Raw genomic sequence first — 18,910 nt, forward strand, 5'->3', positions numbered from 1 at the left:
AACCCAAAAAGATAAAAGAAAGAAAAAAAAAGAAAAAAAAAAAAAAAGAAGGAGATGGTGGCCAGTCCGAAGTCTGACTACCTTAACAGCACTAATTAATCGCATAGTTAAATCAGGAATAAAATACTCGATCTATAGACTATCAGAAGGCACAGCACGTAAGATTGAGGAGCAAGACTGGCTCAGGGGCATTGCAGAAACCATCCGGAGGGTATGTCCCCCCTAGGACAAGAAGTCAGAAAACTAAGCTATTCGGACAACCGAAGGGGGAAAAAAAAAAAAAAGGAAGTTCACGGAAAGCAAAAAAAATTAAAAAAAAAAAAAATCATGAACGTCCCAGTGACATCGCTGTGGCAAGGCATCGTCAGCTCGGGTGGCAAGGCGACCTGGCCCTGGGGGGGGGGGGGGGGGGGACGGGGGTAGGGCTTGGGTTCAGCAGCCTGGGCGGGGGGAGGGGGGAGAGGGGAGGTAGACGCTGCAGAAGCCTGGACGGTCAGAAGAGGTGCATCGGGCGAGAAGGGCCAGCAGCAGGCGGGCGCCGGGCTTGCGTTAGGGACCGGCTGGGCACCTGAGCCCGGGGCACCGAGCCTGCCACCTGGGCGGGGAGGCCCGTCGGCGGCGCGGGGCTGCCGGGCTGCGGGGCGCCCCCGGGGCTGCAGGGCGCCCCCGCTGCTCCCCGGCCCCGCCCCCTGCGCCTCGGCCCCGCCCCCCGCGCTCCGGCCACGCCCCCGCTGCCCCTGGCCACGCCCCCTGCGCCCGCGACCCCGGCCCCGCTGCTTCCACGGCCCCGCCCCCTGCGGCCCGGCCCCGCCCCCTGCGGCCCGGCCCCGCCCCCGCTGCTCGCCCCGCCCCGCCCCCTGCCCCTCCCCCGCCCCCCGCCCGCGCTCTCCGGGTCTCTAACCTCCCGGGCGAGTGCGGCCGCCGGGCTCCCGCCGCAGAACCTCTCTCCGCGGGAGGAAGGGCTCCTTCCCCTCCCCTCCCCTCCCCCTCCTCTCCTCTCCTCTCCTCTCTCCTCTCCTCTCCTCTCTCCTCTCCTCTCCTCTCTCTTTTTTCCTCCCCTTATCAGAAAGCCCTGAATGAAAGCCAATCAGCGAGAGCTCGCCCCCGTTCTCCTCGGCTCCCTGCCGTCCAGAGTTGAAAGTGATGCTGAGCGAGAGCTGGAGTTAGATTGAAGTAGCCTCGGCGACAGGGAAATAGCAGCAGAAAACAAACAAAAAAAGGGGACACGGTGACAATCTCTCCGGGGTGATTTTGGCTGCAGCCAACTTCCGTCATCCAGAAGCTGATAAAAAAGGTAGGAAGACTCATGCTCTCCTCCTCCTCCTCCTCCTCTTTTTTTTTTTTTTTTTTTTTTTTTTACCCCCCAAGCCCCCTTAAGGCTTTCATTTTCTTTCCCTGGGGAGATGGGAGGGGAGGGAATGTTTGTTGTTAAGTTGCATTGAGCAATTATTTCCAAATAATTATCTTTAACACCTGAGATTAATAAGCATGAAACTCCGCACATCAGATTCTAGAAACCACCTCTTCGAATTTCTATAGGAGAAAATGGAAAACTAGATCAGTTATGTACTAGGCTCAACAGCGGGTCGTGATAGGAGAGTTTGCAAATCCGTGCACCCTGGACAAATGCTAAAAATATGTCGTGGAGTGCGGTCTGTCATGCTCCTACTTGTTCGTCTGTGTCTTAAAAATCAGTTGCGGAGATAACCTTGTTGCTGTGAACTCTAACATCATCTAACATTACTTTGCATTCCGTGTGAATGGATCCACTCTGCACTTGTTCCCAGTCATAGTTCATTGTACGTCCAATATAAAGAGAAATGACAAGCAGACGACAGGTTCCTTGAAACTGTCAATGGTCACTAAGCATCTACATAAATAAAACAGATTGACATTCATCCGAAATAGAAGAGGCATCCTTCCTGCCTTCACATTTCGTATCTGAGCCAGAAGTGAGGGGAGAGAGGAAGAAGGGAGACTAAATGCATGTAGTCAGCAGTTGCAGCATTTATTGTCTCTGCTGCAATAAAATCCATATTTTATGTGGTGTTAAATTAATGCAGCACATTGCAAGTCTAAATGCATGCCCCCAACAAGTAACTACTGATAGCACCGTAAGTGTGGGCAAAAGCAGTAGTCCGAAAGTGTTTTTATGTCACCACAATAGAAACCTACCATCTCCTTATCATTTAAAAAAAAGGGGAGGGGGGGGTCTACAGGTGCAATCAAAGACAAACATCATTTTAAAACTGCCCTATCATCTTTTGCTTAAAAAAAAAGAAAAGAAAAAAACAAGCACAGAAATCTCTTTCCTATAATATGGTTCTTCATTCCAGCAAAAGCTTCTCTTATCCAAAACTGCACATCCATTACTCTCAGCTGTTCGGGGATGCATGATTTCTCCTTTTCTCTTAAAGGATCTATATTAAAAATCTTCTGTCCCTCCGATGCTGACAACTGTTCTACTTCAATGCATATGTTAGTAGACTTTCTCCCTCCACACCATCCCCCTCCCTCTATCCTTCTTTAAAATGTAGCTACAAGAGCTTCTCTGTGGTGAATAACACTTGGCAAGAGTGTGCTCATTTTTTAGGTCTGGTATGGTGAGGATTTTTAATTAGTAGAACTTTCATGAAAACATTATGTCATTGACAAGAGCTCGAGGTTCAGTTTTAGTTAAAGTGAGGGAGAAGAAAGGCAGAGGCTGTGTCATAGAGAAATTGGGAGATAAGTTGCAGAGACCATCTACCTTGTCCCCATTCCCTGCGGTGTAGGGAAGGTGGCACGTATGTGTTCAGTGTGTAATGCATAAGGAAAGACTAGTTAATGGGGTGTGTGGGGGGGTGGGAGTACACAAATATAAGCACAATATATCTGTGTCTTAGGGACCCGTCAGATACAAATCCATTCTGACGATAAAAATATAAAGAAATGCTTCTTTCATTTGCCTTCACTTTTTTTTCAGCTGTTATGAAAGTAGGAGTCAATGTCTGTTTTCATGAAATCAGATACTTTCTTGGTTTCAGATACTTGCTGCTTAACAAACTGACTTCCCCGGTGAATGCATATACCTTCCCTGACTCCAATCAAATAATAGAATTCCATACACTTATATGGCTTGGGTTGGGGTGGGGGGAGCCAGGGAAACAGGAAAGCAGCGTATAATGTGTGTGGCATCCACATACATATGCATGTATGTGAGGTGACTGGCTAAATTCCTGGTACCTGTTCAGTGCTTCAGGTGATATTCCTAGATGTTGATAAACACTAGCTATTTGGTGATACCAGTACGAGACAGGTATGCAATTTAACATCACAGTGTCAGATTTTTACTACACTGAGATTTTCTTTTAAAAGGAAAAAAAAAGAAAAGAGGGGTAGAAAATTGATTTTCTATCTGGGGTGATATACATTTCTGGCACGTTATTAAGAAAGTAGTGTAATCTAAAAGAGGTGTGATTTTATTTTATTTTTTTTTCTGGTTGAAAAGAGTATATTTGAAATGGAAAGGTTAATTCCAAAATATGTGAACCCTGTTTCGACTCGAGGATTCATATCACGATCTTCACTTAATTTCCCATATCAACAAATAACTGAGACACAACACACATTATCTAAGGGATTTCTGGACATATGACTTATTTCCTATGTTTCTTAACCTACTTTGCAGTGAGTGTTAACACTGTGTCCTCCTGGAATATGTCATTTTTATACCAAATCATTCCGCTAGGCTGCAGCACAGCCTAATGTGCTCCAATGCTGCTGATTCAGCAGCAAAGTGAACCATATTTTTGTTAAGTGTTATTATCAGGAAGAGTGTTGCATAGTAAGCAATTAATACAAATCATGGGTATAAACCCAACTGTCTCTGGTCTAGCCCTTGGGTTTTAAAAAAGTATGAGCCATAATATATTGTTATTTCTACTACGCAAAATGCATTCTAATGCTGTTGCCACATTAGAAGTGCTTGTAAAATAGTGAAATAAAGTGACAAAATATAAGCAGAGAAATAGAAACATATTTTATGCCAACCATAAGTAGTTCCATGCAGGTATTTGACCTCCAAATTTCAAGGCTATGCTTGAAAACTCTACTTTTGATTAACCTGAAGGGTCTCAGAAAAGTCACTTTATTAAGCATATTAAATTTAGCAGTCTTGTCTCAAATAGGCTGAAGTTAAAAACCAAGTGGCAGGAATAGTGCCCTCATTCTTGTTAGGCTTATACTGAGCAATGGTGAGACCGATGAAGCATTATGCTAAGTATATATGGTCCCTATTATGAATATTTTGAAGAAAAAAAAAAAGCAGAGCCCAAGGAATGTCATCATGAACACATATTTGAGGAATGAAAGCAAACATAGGAAAAATATATTTTCCCTTTCTTGCCACTTCATTCAGACCAGTGAGTTCACTGAGAAAATTGTATTTTGTCATAATTAAACTAATTCGGAATATGCAGGTAGAAAGAAATGTCCTAAAAATAAACATTTTAGAATCTGCCTTCTTTTTCTTTTCTTTTTTTCTTTTCCCTAGCTAAAGCATTTGGATTATGTCCACAGAGCCCTAGTATAGCATTCCCTGCTTTTATCTCTAATAAGTTCAACACTCAAAATTACAGATTTTTTCCACGCAGAAGAACGAGAGAAAATTTCAATCAACAAGGAGTGCCTGTTTTCTAAGATAACAATATCAGCTCAGGGTCACCTCTCTTCTTCCTTTCTTGCTCTACAGCAGCCTCACTTCACTTGACATTTTAGTATGAGACTTGGAGCCCTTTCAGACACAGTTGTGTTGTCTTTCGCAAGGAGAGCTAAAACATGAGGCCATTTTTGCCTTTGCTGTATCTCCTTTGTCACTGCTCAGTTCAACTAACTCAAGAGGCAAACGTTGTAAGAAAGCATCCATCCCATTAAAGTTGTAGGTTGCTGGGAATGCATTATCCTTAATGTCATGCTAACATTGATCAGTTAAATAATCTGGCAGTTTCCTAAAAATTGTTTCAACATAACTTTCACTTAACTCTTTATTACCAGTGCAACTTCTTGCCCCCCCCCCCCAAAAAGTAACTTGATTTTTTTTTTTTTTTTAAGGAATAAAGGGGCTTTGTTTTCACAAATATCTTTACAGTTTTATCCAGATTCTCTCTTTGGCAGTGTATGTGATGGTCTCTCCTCTCTATTATGAAGAGGCATTTGTTAAACATCACCACGCTGGTGGGGGATTTAAAGAAAGGGAAAACTGGAAATTGAATAAGAATGAATACAGTGAAATTTCCTTTTACCTCATTTTAAGGAATCAAATGTAGCATTCCTTGGAAATAATGACTGCCTCTGGGAGTTGAAATGCCTTCATATAACAATCCCTTGTAGTAGAGGGTTGTCGTAGAGAGTTTGACAGTGACATTATAAAGCACTTTATCAAACCATGTGATCTCTATATGCTCCCACCTCCTTTTAGAAAGCAGCCTTGATTCTCCATACTCTACACGATGCACAAATAAATAAAGTTAAGTAACACTTTGATTTCAGGACAGAATTAGGCAATAGGCTGTAAGGTGTAGCCTTGCTTCACCACAAGGAATTCAGCATTAAATGACAGGTCTAAACACTTCAGAGCCCTGCTGATACTCAGAAATTTTGCAGTGCACATTCTCTCTCTCTCATCCTCCCTCCTCCCTTTGTTCCCCTCGCTGTCCCTCTCCCCCCTTCCCTCATCCCCTCCTTCATTTATGGCAATTACAAAGGTCCTTGGTTGAGCATTCCATGTGCCTTTTAAAAATATTACTCTAGGTGAAATAATATTTCTGTAAATCCTGTGAATCTTATAGCCAGTGTTCTACCATCTGCCACATTATACATTTGACTTATCACATTATTCTTTGCATCATAGCATAAGGTGTATGACAGTTCAGTTGGCTGGTTCACGTCCTTTAAAATGAAAGCAATTCTTTTAGGTAGTGTAACACCTAGGCTTTTAAGGAATTGGAATTGGCACCAATGTAGTTTACTGCACTAGCAAGCAAAGTATGGGAAACGCTGCATTTATTAATGAAATGACTTCTCCAAAGTATCAGAATGTAGAATGCATAGACATGAGTTATTATCCTCAGTACATCGGTTTATTGATTGGGAATCTTTGTTGATTTACTGTAACAGAGGATATTGAAGTAGTTTGACAGTCCTGGTTTTAAAAATAAATTAAACATAAATTGCACTTTCCAGGAAGCAGCCTTTCATTAGACATGTTGATTCTTCTTTGTTGCATGATACAGATATTACCAGTTTCTGAGATAAGAATGTAAACTGACAAATCATGAGCAAACGTCCATTGTAGCCACTGTGAAGAACTATCGTTGCTCCTTCTCATTTTCAGTGGAGAATTTGGGAAACATAAACTGTCACCATAATCAAGTTAAGCAGAATGTATGGGAAATTAATCAATAAATTGAATAAAGTAAATGTTTAACTTGGGTTATTCTGATAATTCTCTGCAATGTTCACGCAGGACTTACAAGAATCAAAGCTGAAAATTGGCATAATTATATGAGTAGAGGAAAGGCAATCAATTTATTTGCCTAGGTTATTGAGTACTTTTTTTGCATAATGCTAATATAAATTTTAAAAATGTGACGGATTTTTCCTTTTGTATGTAACTCTACTCCCAATAAAATCAAGTTAAATCAACTCCACTTGAAAACCATGGCAACTTCTGGGATATCTAAAAGTAATGAATGTTTCCATAATTCTTGAATCAGACTTCAAATTTAGATGAAGCACATAATATTTCTAGATAATTTGACTTACAAGCATTGATTTTAAATAATAGTCTTTTATTTAGGTTGACTTGAGAAAATTTGTACTTTCTGAGGGGCTGATTTTGGTGTTTAACATGCACATCTTCTAAATGTAGACTCTATTATTTTATTTAAAAACTTTGCTTTAAAGAAACCAAACTATTAAAAATTTGCTACCTCTAACTCATTGGTTTAAATCTATTGCTGATAAAATAGATGATATGGATTACATAAACTTTTATCTATACCAACAGTACAGTATTTATTTGCTTTAGCAATTACATAAAGCAAAGACACCATTGGAGTAAAATGACAAAGGTCGACTCCTTTAATCAAATAAGCAAAAACTGGGCACACAGTGATTACTAATTAGCCTCGTCAAGTATAACATTTTCTTCTTTTCTTTCTTTCTTTGTTTCTTTTGGGGCTTCTTCCCAAATCATGGTAAGTGCTCAGTCATCCTAAGCAGTCACAAGAGTGACTTTTTGATGGTTAGTCTCTAGAGAGTGAAAACCACCAAGATGCTTTCCGCAGCTTCAGTTACCCAGAGTCAACTGTCATCTGAGGGCAGAAGAACCTGCTTCTGACGTATCCTCACAAGGTCAATAGCAGCCTAATGCTATGTCGCAGTGTCCGCATCCTTCACTTCATTTCATCGCATCACATAGGCATTTTATCACCTCACAGTATCCTAAGAAGAAGGTATGAGTACAGATATTTTGAGAGTGAGAGAGAGATCACATTCTTGCAGCTTTTGTTATAGTCTATTGTTATAATTGTCCTATTTAATTATTTAGTGTTAATCTCTTAAAGTGCCTATATAAATTGAACCAATCACAAATATGTATGTGTTGGGGGAAACGCTTAGTGTTATATCGGGTTTGGTACTGTCTGTAGTTTCAGGCATCCACTAGGGGTCTTAGATAAAGGGTGAGTGCTCCAAAAGCCTTTGCCTATAAGTAAAAACCTATGGAGAAAATCTTTATTTCCTGATCAATTCCTTCACCAAGTTTCAGCTATTCTTTTGGAGATGTGTTCAACATTGCATCCTACACACAGGCATGTACCTAGAGGCACTCTTCCCTCTTTCTCCTCAACTTTTTCTTCCTGTGTGTATGTAATATATATATATATATATATATATATATATATATATATATATATATATTTTTTTTTTTTAATGGTTTTGATGTTCCTGAATCTTGGCATCCCCAGGCCAGTAAGACCACAGCTTTTTCCACAATTTTATTAGAAGAGAGAATAAGCTTTCCTTTTGTTTAAGTTAGCTCAAGATGGATTTCTGTCATTTATAACCCAAAATCCCTGATCTATACAAGGGACACAAGACTTCATACATACCAAGAATAAAGAATGTTACCCATTCCCCTAGACAGCTCTGGGAAGCCTCAGAATGAAGGGCACTCCTCCTCGGGTATATGGCTGTCACCGCACAGATTGGCGCTTCTACCTGACTGTGGCCACCAGTGGAATGGGCCGTGAGGCTGTGTCACCCAGCAAGACTGCTCCAGTGGATGCCTGCAGGCTGACCCAACCATTCTCCGTTTTAGAGCATTTGAGCCCAAGAGCTGCAGAGAGGAGGTGTCAGTAGACAGTGGCTGGGAGAGTGGCAACAGAGACATAATCCCAATAACATGAGGGTACTGGTGTTGAGGAGAAGACATATATTCCTGCTGAAGTGAAGAAGTGAAGAGTGGAGATTTTATATAGAATTTATCTGTGAAACAAAAGTGGATATATATATATATATATATATATACACATATATATATATATATAATTTTTTTTTTACTGATACAGGAAATCTCCATCCACCTTTTTGGATGGATGAAAGTAAGAAAATGAGAATTCTCCACACTAAGAATCTCTTCTGTCCTAGCTATTATGTCTTTTTAAATATATGTCATATATGCCCAAATTTTCCACATTTATCACCTAGGTAATTCTACATTTTGAAAATTAATTTGTAAAACTTCACTATCTTGTGAATAGACACAAATATTCTTTTCAATACAAAAAAAAATAAATGCTGGAAATGAAGTGGTCCTCAAATCTAAGTTACAATAAATCATTTCTTCATTAAACTCCTTTTTCTTAGAATTGGATTAGTGTCCAACATAATATGACATCTGAACTATATGGGGGGGGGACGAAAACGTTTTCTTTTTTAGGACAAAGCCATGTGATTGTTAGGTGTACAACTTCTACTGGGCATCCAGCCCAGTGGAGATGTGAAGTTAGAGAAATAACAACTATTATCTTGATTTCAGAGCAAAGACTATGCACTTCATTTTATAGGTGAGGTTTGGATCAAACCCATTTTGGGTTAGACCAAGGTTAAAAAAAAAAAAAAAAAAAAAAAACAGTGGATGAGAAGAGCCTTGTCCTTTGTAGCAGCAAACTAAGATGTTCCATATAAACCATTGTCCTTAAAAAAATCCTTATGGACATCATTAATTTTTCATAGTGGCATCAGGTTAAGAACTATGATGATGTGAAATTCACAATCATTAATTTAACTGTCTTGGGTTATAGGCTATCATGTTCTTGGGATGTTATATTTTAATTTACTTTATACATTTAAATAATTTCTTGGAATCTAAACAATAAGAATTTTCCCTCAGCTTCTAATTGATTTTATTCATTTTGGAGGAAGTTTCTATGAGCCAATCCCTTAATGCCACATTTAGAGAAATAAAGATGAATCAATCCAATGTAAATTTTGGTTTTAATGTAAGATATTCACAATAAATATGTTTGCAGTAAATCTTACATGAATGATAATAGAAAGTTAGGCAGTTATGTTTTAAATGTTTCAATTTTCATAGAATAGCGGTAAGCTAGGTACCAGAATGTCATTTAGACAGCCACCCGTTTCTCCACCTAACACAAAATCTTCAGTTTTGATTTTCTATTTTTTTTAAAGGACACAATAATCCTCTCAGTATCTTGTTTTAATTCATTCATTCTTTCATTGCTCATTCTTATGTGCCTACCATACACCAGACACTGAAAAAGCATATATACATGTAACCAAACCTCTGGAACAGTGAGGCATGAAATGAGTAATGACACGATTTATTATTCTTCCCCAGTTTTAATAAGAAGGTCGAATACTGCATACTTATAAAATGAATGATATGGGGCTCTGATTCACCTCTTTTTTAACAATTGTATTCAAAACCGCATGACATCTTCCAAGAAAATGTCAGAATGCATTAGATTAGTTCCAGATACATTTTTGTGTGCCCTCAGATTCATTCCGTGGACTCCTGCAAGTGGATCCTGAATCAGTGCTTCAATTAGGAGCCACCATCTTGATTGGTTGTCTGCATGTCACGTTTCTAGTAGCCAATTGTCCTCTTGCGGCAAGGATTCAAATTTGAGACTAATATGCCCATTCCAGACAAGAAGCCTAAACAAAACGTATGTTTCTGAAGACCAAGTAGATCCCCAAACTCTATTGCTAAAAATTGTTAACAGAAGCTCTCACATTCCTACAAGTAATTAAAATACTCACTGACATAGAAGCTGTTGAGTTTGAAACTTGGCCACTCTTTGAACAAGTTGATATGATAATGATACCCTGTTTTTATGAGGATACCTGATGAAGGTCATATTTAATAGGAAGACTACACACTGATAAGGCTATATGCCAGAAGCACTGAGATTGCCTTTCTTGGAATGGTAAGATTGGCAAGAATGCCTGTCCTAGAATTTCTTTGATGGATAAAAGCATGGACCATGGCACCAAGCTGTCTGGCTTCAAATCCTATGTCACTTACTCTATATTTAATATTTAATATTCCTGATAGTTTTTCATCTGTAGAATGAGATGAATAATTGTCCTTACACAATAGTAGAATTTTTAATGAGTTCTTAAAATCATAAATGTAAAATACAATACCTGACAATAGGTGTTCTAGTGTTACATATTATTGTTACCTATTTTTTTGGTATTATTATTACTATATATAAATCCATGTGATCTATGCCTTTTTTGGAGAAAAAATATTTATTTATTTATTTATTTATTTGAGAGAGAGGAGGGAGAGAGAGAGAGCACAATTTGGGAAGAGGAGGGGCAGAAGGAGAGGGAGAAGCAGACACCTCCACTGAGCAGGGAGCCCAACTCAGAGCTCAATCCCAGGACCCTGGGATCATGACCTGAGCTGAAAGCAGACGCTTCTCTACCTGATTGAACCACCCAAGCTCCCCTGATCTATGCGTTTTAAAATTAATATTGGATGTACTTTATTTTAAAGCGCTCAGGCTGCCACTTTTTCAAAATTTTTGAAAATTTTAACTTCCATAATAATAATTTTGTGCTTGAGTTGAAATGAAAATCCTTGGTGTTTTAAGTCAGATTCTATCACTAATTCTACTGATAGCATCATAAATTCTTTATTCCAATTTTTTTTTTTGTTTGTGAAATGGAAGTTTAAATCATATAGTTTCCAAAGACACAGCTTACCTATTGTTATAATTAGAAAGGGCCCATGCGATCTATCTACTATGGTAACTGGCAAGGGCTCAGTATATAACTGCTATGTTCATTCCCTAATGATTGTGAAAATGTCTGTTGCCTAAAGAGAGAATGTAGCCTGAAAACTTAAATTGCATTCTCAGAATCACATTTGGTAATTGCATGAACTAGGGAATTAATGGATATGAATTTTGAAAACGACGTAAAGGACCCAGAAAGGGGACAGAGGAGGGAGGAAGCATTAGAAAGATAGAGACTTACAGTTGTGAGTTCCATAAGCCACATAAACTCATTCAGGTGAAACATGAACCATTTCTGAATACACTGCAGTAATGGTTCTTTTCACAGATTCTCCTTCTTGAGGTCAGAGTAATGAGAATTAGAACAAGAATGATGAACAGAGGCAGTGCATTACAGAAATAATCCCATTAAAGTTTGGATACCCATAAATCTCAAGAATAATTCTGCAGTCTATATTACATGCTGAAAGGTCAGTGGACTACTGCTTTCTTAGACTAGTTTCCAGAAACTGTCTGATGAAGACTGATTCTGCTACAAAACGTGAAAATTTTAACAGATTTTATTTAGATAATTCTTTCTTTTCATCCTTCGCATTTAAGGTGATATGAAGATCAATTTAAAATCACATCTCTTCTTCCTGCCTTGGGGCTCAATATGGTGATTTTAAAAGCACCTGAAATGAATTCCGTGGGTGACAAAAACAAATCAGAACATTAGGGTCATAAAATATACATTTTCGTGAGTCCATAAATATCTTTCACTTCAAAATTTCGTTTTTAAAATCCAGAATTATATCACAGTTTTCATTTTCTTTTAGTTTTATTTATAACCTGGGACTAATTAATATACTTATTTTAGAAGTTCACATATTGAAAGAATATACTTAGTACCTTATTATCCATCCACATATGAAGGAGAGGTGAGTCATCATAGACACTACTAAAACCTAGCCAACAGATGTAATTTTTTGAACATAATAAAGATAATCTTCATTTTTTTCTCATAGCTATATATTTATATTTATTATATATATTTTATTATTCATTTCATCAAATTCGCTGTCTTCTTATGCCCTCTTTATTAAATATTGCGATTATTTTATAACACTCATTTTTTCCCCTGACTTCATTATAATATTTGGCCAAGTGATTTAATTTTATGGCTGATTGGGGTGTCTAATTTAAAGTATGTTAATACTATATATTTTAGTTTACCAGATTTTCTCAAAGTATGTGCTTTTAGAATTAACCCTTCCAAAGATTAAAAATTAGACAAGCTTTCTCTTGAGTTTTAAAGTTTATGCGAGAGAAAAAGTTCATTAAGTTGCAGTTATTTTCATTTTTTTGGTAATCAAGGGAGAATCAAATTGTGCAAAATTAGAAGAGAAATTAATGATAAAAAACCTAAACAAAGGAGATGTTGGTGAATAATTAATTATGCAAGCTAAATAATCATTTCCCTTCAAAATCCTTCAAATTCTTCAAAGTTTTCAATCATTTGATATGTTGTCTTGAATAATTGCATTTTTAAAAATACTATAAATTACACCTCAAAACTTAATTAGAAGGTTGAAATGACTTTATATTTCTGAAGTATTGTCCCATTTATAGGGTAAATTATCGCTAGTATTTCTGGTAAAAAATCTATTCCCCTCTTAAGAAGTAAAATAATATATTTAGGTCTTTGGAGCCACCTTGTGGCCATATCATAGTATATTAGAGAATGTTCTGGTTTCAGATTCTTTCCCAACTAAACCTTGCACTTGGAAGCATTGAAACTAATGTGAACTGAAGGGTTATATAATAGCATTGAACAGGAACCATTTTTAGATTAATTGTGTTTAATTTTTGCATGTCCATGTGAGGTTATAAAACATTGTTTTTCAAGAATCTAAGCAAAATATCTTAAACATCACTTTTGAAGCAAGATACCATTTTTAACCTAAAATATATTTTGTGGTATAGTTGCAAGTCAACTCGAATTTCTCCTTAAATATTTAACTTTCTCAAGCAAAATTTCTTCCAACATCTTCTGGTGTGCAGCACGAAGAGAGCAGGGGCTGCGTTATGGTAGACGTCAGGTGTAAACACATAGCCTGCCTGAGAAGCACACGAATACTGTTGCTGAATGTGCTTTTCAGTTGAGCTCATTGGAAGTTTAGGAAGATAAATTTGTTTGCTCTCATTTTTCCATAAATACTAGAATAATTTGTACTGTGGGTGGCCTAACATAGCCTCCAAATAGCCACCTTTTTACGGTTTCTCTTTCTAATAACCTAATAAAACACTTGCATGAGAACAGGACCCATAATTACTAATCTTCATATTTACAAGGAAAAACAAAACCACAGAGTTATTTTCCAGAGACTAGAAATAAGCACTACTAGATTTTAAACTCTGGAGCAGTCATTGCTTATATGGTCTTACTCCTCATTGTTTATACACTACAGATAAAAATAAGGAAATTTGATCAGATAAGTTTTCTTCACACATTGCCTATAGGAAGCAAAAGATAAGAAAAACTTTTTCCTGTTTTCCTTTGATTTATTTCCATATCTAGAGCTATATCTAGAGCTATCTCTGTCTATTTGTCTGTCTCTCTGGGCACATTTATGTTACCATCCTACATCCTAAAGTAACACTGTTGTTGTTGTTGTTGTTGTTGTTGTTGTTGTTCTTCTTCTTCTTCTTCTTCATCATCATCATCATCATCACCACCACCATCAACACCTGACTAAGATTTCAGTTCCAATATTGGACCTTGGATAGCTTAGTCACAAGTACAGCCCACAATGTGAACAGCTCCAGAATCTCTTTGGGTCACTGGGGTGCTTAACTTTAATTAAGTGAATAGAGCTCAATGGGAACTGAAGACAAACTCACAAAATTACACACAAAGAAAATCTTATGAAGGTTATCTCTGTGTTACATGTTAAAGCCATAAGGTGTCTGTCTTTATAAAGCAAATAATTTTCTGTCTCTATTTTGAACATGCCAGGTTGCCTTTTAATGTAAAACAAGTGGTCAGAGCATGGCATTTCTCATGCACAGCCCAATAGTCTGATTGAAAACAAAGATTACTCTGCTTCCCATTAAGCTATGTTCCCTCTGTCAACAAAAGTGCTTCTATTCTAAGAGATATTACTATTGATTTGTTTTTATTCTCAAAAGACTGCTAGGGTTTTTTTTTTTTCCTGTGCAATGCTGCACACTGTATTATTTCAAGTAAACATATAAAGTGTTTATTCGAACTCCAAAAGGGAACATAAATTGAAATGTTGCTTTAAGAGTTTAGAAATGTTTGAAATTTAGATGAAATCCTATGATGATGTCATATTCACATTTAGTGCTATTGCTTTGGGCAAAGTTTTTTTTTGCAGAGTGGCTAGCAAACGAAAATCGTAAGTATGGAGAGAAACTTATAAAAAACACCTGTCCTGGTGAGTAGACACCAAGAAACAGCCCCAAACACTTTTAGTTTAAAAGTTCTAGTTTTGGGGCACCTGAGTGGCTCAGCAGTTGAGTGTCTGCCTTTGGCTCAGGTTGTGATCCCGGGGTCCTGAGATCGAGTCCTGCGTCAGGCTCCCTGCGCCTGCTTCTCCCTCTGCCTGTGTCTTTGCCAGTTTCTGTGTGTCTTTCATGAATAAATAAAATCTTTATTTATTTTTTTTAATTCTAGTTCCTGGTCAATTTTAGTCTAGACCATAACATACCTACATACTCCCGATAATGTAGCCTCAAGTGATAAGAGAGATGGTCCATCATTAACTATCACTCCAAAGACCATTCTTGAACAATTTATCATTTTTACTTAGGACTAAAATTCATTGTCAATCTTAACCCTCCCCCTTATAAGATTATTTGATGAACCATTTTAAACTCTAATTTATAAAAATTGTAAAATTAGCTCTTTTTCTGATTCCAATTCAATACTACAGAAGAGGTTCAGATTACATCTTTCCTTCTCAACCATTTCCTTTTTAGAGTTTTTAATATGTTTTATGGAGTTTGCCAGGAACCTGGGAAAGTTATAATTTCGTCCTTTCCTCAATGAGATGAAAATATAGTAGGAAAAAACAACTTTTAAAGGTAAATACAGGGGTGCCTGGGTGGCATGGCTGGTTAAGCATCTGACTCTTGGTTTCAGCTCAGGTTATAATTTCAGGGTCATGAGATTCAGCTCGGTGTTGGGCTCCTCACTCAACACAAAGTCGGCTTAAGATTCTCTCTCTGTCCAGCTCCCTCCCCTCCTCTCTAAAATAAATAAATAAATAAATAAATAAATAAATAAATAAATAAATAAATCTTTAAAAATTAAGGTAAATACAATTGTAATTATTTAGTAATTTGCTTGTAAGATAAATGAGGTTTTAGGGGAATGAAGATGAGGGGACATGGCAATTTAATTATAGAGGAGATGAAGGGAAATTTGAAAGGTGTTATTTCATTATACTTTTCATTATTTAATTGGTTATTAAAGGTGAAACTAATGAAACAAGAGACATGAGTATGTGCAAAGCCGAAGCCTCCTAGGAGATTTCTCACTCCCTGCTGTAATCATTCCTAAAATATATTTTCCTTAATTCATTTTCATATAATTACTCAGTTACTATTACTTATTTATTTTTCTTTATGAACAAGTCAATATATTAAGTACCAAAGTATGATGGAAAATATGCAATATTCAAGCTTTCTAACCTCAAATGCCTTCCGATATTTTCCTGGATGCAATCAAAATAGAAATTACCATATAGTCTGATAATTGCAAGGATCGGTACAAGCACAGGGTACCATGAAGTTAAAGAGGAGGGCATATGCTAACCTAAGATTCTTTTTTCTTTTCTTTTTAAAGATTTTATTTATTTACTCTTGAGAGATACAGAGAGAGAGGAAGAGGGAAAAGCAGGCTCCATGCAGGGAGCCCTATGTGGGACTCGATCCCAGGACCCCAGGATCACGCCCTGGGCCGAAGGCAGGCACCCAACTGCTGAGCCACCCAGGCGTCCCACCAACATGAGAGTCTAAGAAAGGCTCCTTCAGAGAGGAGATTAAAGCTAACCCTGTTGCTTTAGTTGCAACACAGTTGCATTAGTTCAAAAATTTTCCTGCACGTCCCCTTTTTGACAGATACCCCTACAGAGTGGTAAGTTATTCTCACTCCAGAGTTGAAGGATATCACTCCATAGTTTGACCTCTGCCCTCAAGGACATGGGAATGTTTGCCAAGCTAGTTATTTATTTATTTATTTATTTATTTATTTATTTACTTACTTATTTATTTATTATTTCTTATAACTGTATTTTTTATTGGTGTTCAATTTGCCAACATATAGAAAACCACCCAGGGCTCATCCCATCAAGTGCCCCCCTCAGTGCCCGTCACTCATTCACCCCCAACCCCCGCCCTCCTCCCCTTCCACCACCCCTAGTTTCTTTCCGAGTTAGGAGTCTTTATGTTCTGTCTCCCTCTCTGATTTTTCCACTCATTTTCTCTCCTTTCCCATTTATTCCCTTTCACTATTTTTAATATTCCCCAAAAGAATGAGAGCATGTAATGTTTGTCCTTCCCCGATTGACTTACTTCACTCAGCATCATACCCTCCAGTTCCAGCCACGTCGAAGCAAATGGCGGGTATTTGTCGTTTCTAATGGCTGAGGAATATTCCATTGTATACACAGACCACATCTTCTTTATCCATCATCTTTCGATGGACACCGAGGCTCCTTCCACAGTTTGGCTATTGTGGACATTGCTGCTGTGAACATCGGGGTGCAGGTGTCTCAGCGTTTCACTGCATCTGCATCTTTGGGGTAAATCCCCAGCAGTGCAATTGCTGGGTCGTAGGGCAGGTCTATTTTTAACTCTTTGAGGAACCTCCACACAGTTTTCCAGAGTGGCTGCACCAGGTCACATTCCCACCAACAGTGCAAGAGGGTTCCCCTGCCTTTAAGCTCTTTAATCCAGATACAGCTCAGTTTCCTTGTCTGGAAGATGGGGTAATGGTGGCTACTTCTTCGGCCTACTGAAGGGATTACATGACGCTGTACGTGTAAAGCCCTGAGAGTTTCATTTGACAATTATGAATGTCTAATAAATATTACAGCATTATTAATGCTCGCAGGGTAAAATCAAATTTTTTTAACCTAATCTGATCTATTTCTTTCTTCTTCTTTTAAATCTTTGTAGGTCCTTCTGCATGCCCTCACCTAAAAATTTGTCCCATTAATACAGACAAATCAACCAGCTCTCAGTTCTAGAATTCTCCTTATCCTGTATGTTATTTAGTTATTATTTTTCATCACTCTAGCTTTGTTTGTATTGGTCACTCTCCCCCAAGATTCTGCTTACTTAAACTCTTACCATTCAGATAGGCTTCAAATGTTACTTTTTCCTTGAGATGCTCCTTGAGTTCTCCTGCTAGAAAGGCTCTAGGTTTAGAAAAGTTTTAACTCTTCATTTACACTTCTCTTTTACCCATGAGTCATCTGCCTTGATTTATTTTTTTTTTTTGTATATACCTTCTTTCTTTCTTTCTTTTTTTTAATCTAATTACTTTCTTAAAACCAGGATCATTTTGATTTTGACATATAACACCAGCACTTAACTCAATAACTCCCACAGAGTAGCAAATGTATGGTAAGGAAATTCATGCATCAGATAAGTAGGACATATAGTATGTATCATAATTTAAACATAAATATGCTACCATAGAGTACCTAAAACACTAACTCATTGAAGACACAAAAGACGTTTTCTTTTCCAGTGGGCAGTATTTATTATATTCACTTTTTAAACCAAAGGCAATTTTCGCTTTAGAAGCACAAACTATAAAGCAGTTTTCTCAAACTGATTAATTATTCACTTACTATGCACAATTGACCCCATCCTAGACCTACAGCATCAGAATTTTTGGACTTATGGTATGACCTTTCATATTTTAAAATTCTTACCGGATGATTTGAATGTGCATACCAGATAAATAATTGCAGCTAGAAGATACGGTGATGTTTTTATGTCTGAGCCCATAAGCTGATTACAAAATCAGTTTTAAAATGGAAAGTTTCATAAATATGTTGAAAATAACACGTATTTTTTCTTGAAAGCAACTCCATTGAAGGAGACATTACTCATTTAGAAATATACAAAATTTTATTTGATTCTTTTTTAATTGATTCTTTATAGCCATTTCTTGTTTTAAGCACCCATTATGTACAGAGCCTTGTGTTGTACACTGAGATAAATATAACAGGAAAAATAAGAGACATGGTATATTATTAAGAAACAAAGTGGCACGGTCACTTACCACCTGGGTAGCTCCGTTGGTTAGGCCTCTGCCTTTGGCTCAGGTCATGATGTCAGGGTCCTGGGATCAAGTCCCATGTCCCAAGTCCTGAGCAGGGAGCCTGCTTCTCTCTTTCTACTTCTCTTCTCTCTCTCTTCTGCCCCTCCTCCTGCTCGCTCTCTCTCTTTCTCAAATAAATAAGTAAAATCTATTAAAAAAAAAAATCAAAGTGGCACAGGCAATACTTGGTGGTATATAATTATACGCTAAAATGACTCTAAACCACAAAGTATTAGGAACATTAGTATAA

General features: G+C 37.7%; 1 protein-coding gene across 2 annotated transcripts in view; it reads left to right on the forward strand.

Moving 5' to 3' along the window:
• The first annotated feature begins 870 nt into the window (after positions 1 to 870).
• The window catches only part of CDH10 (cadherin 10), a 174,557-nt gene continuing 156,517 nt past the window's right edge, over positions 871 to 18,910 (forward strand). For both annotated transcript variants that reach the window (XM_026005718.2, XM_026005720.2), the window contains exon 1: positions 871 to 1,294. The gene's annotated coding sequence lies outside the window, so the exon portion shown is untranslated. The remainder of the gene's footprint in view (positions 1,295 to 18,910) is intronic.

Source organism: Vulpes vulpes, chromosome 4 (genome assembly GCF_048418805.1).
Source record: "Vulpes vulpes isolate BD-2025 chromosome 4, VulVul3, whole genome shotgun sequence".
NCBI lineage: Eukaryota > Metazoa > Chordata > Mammalia > Carnivora > Canidae > Vulpes > Vulpes vulpes.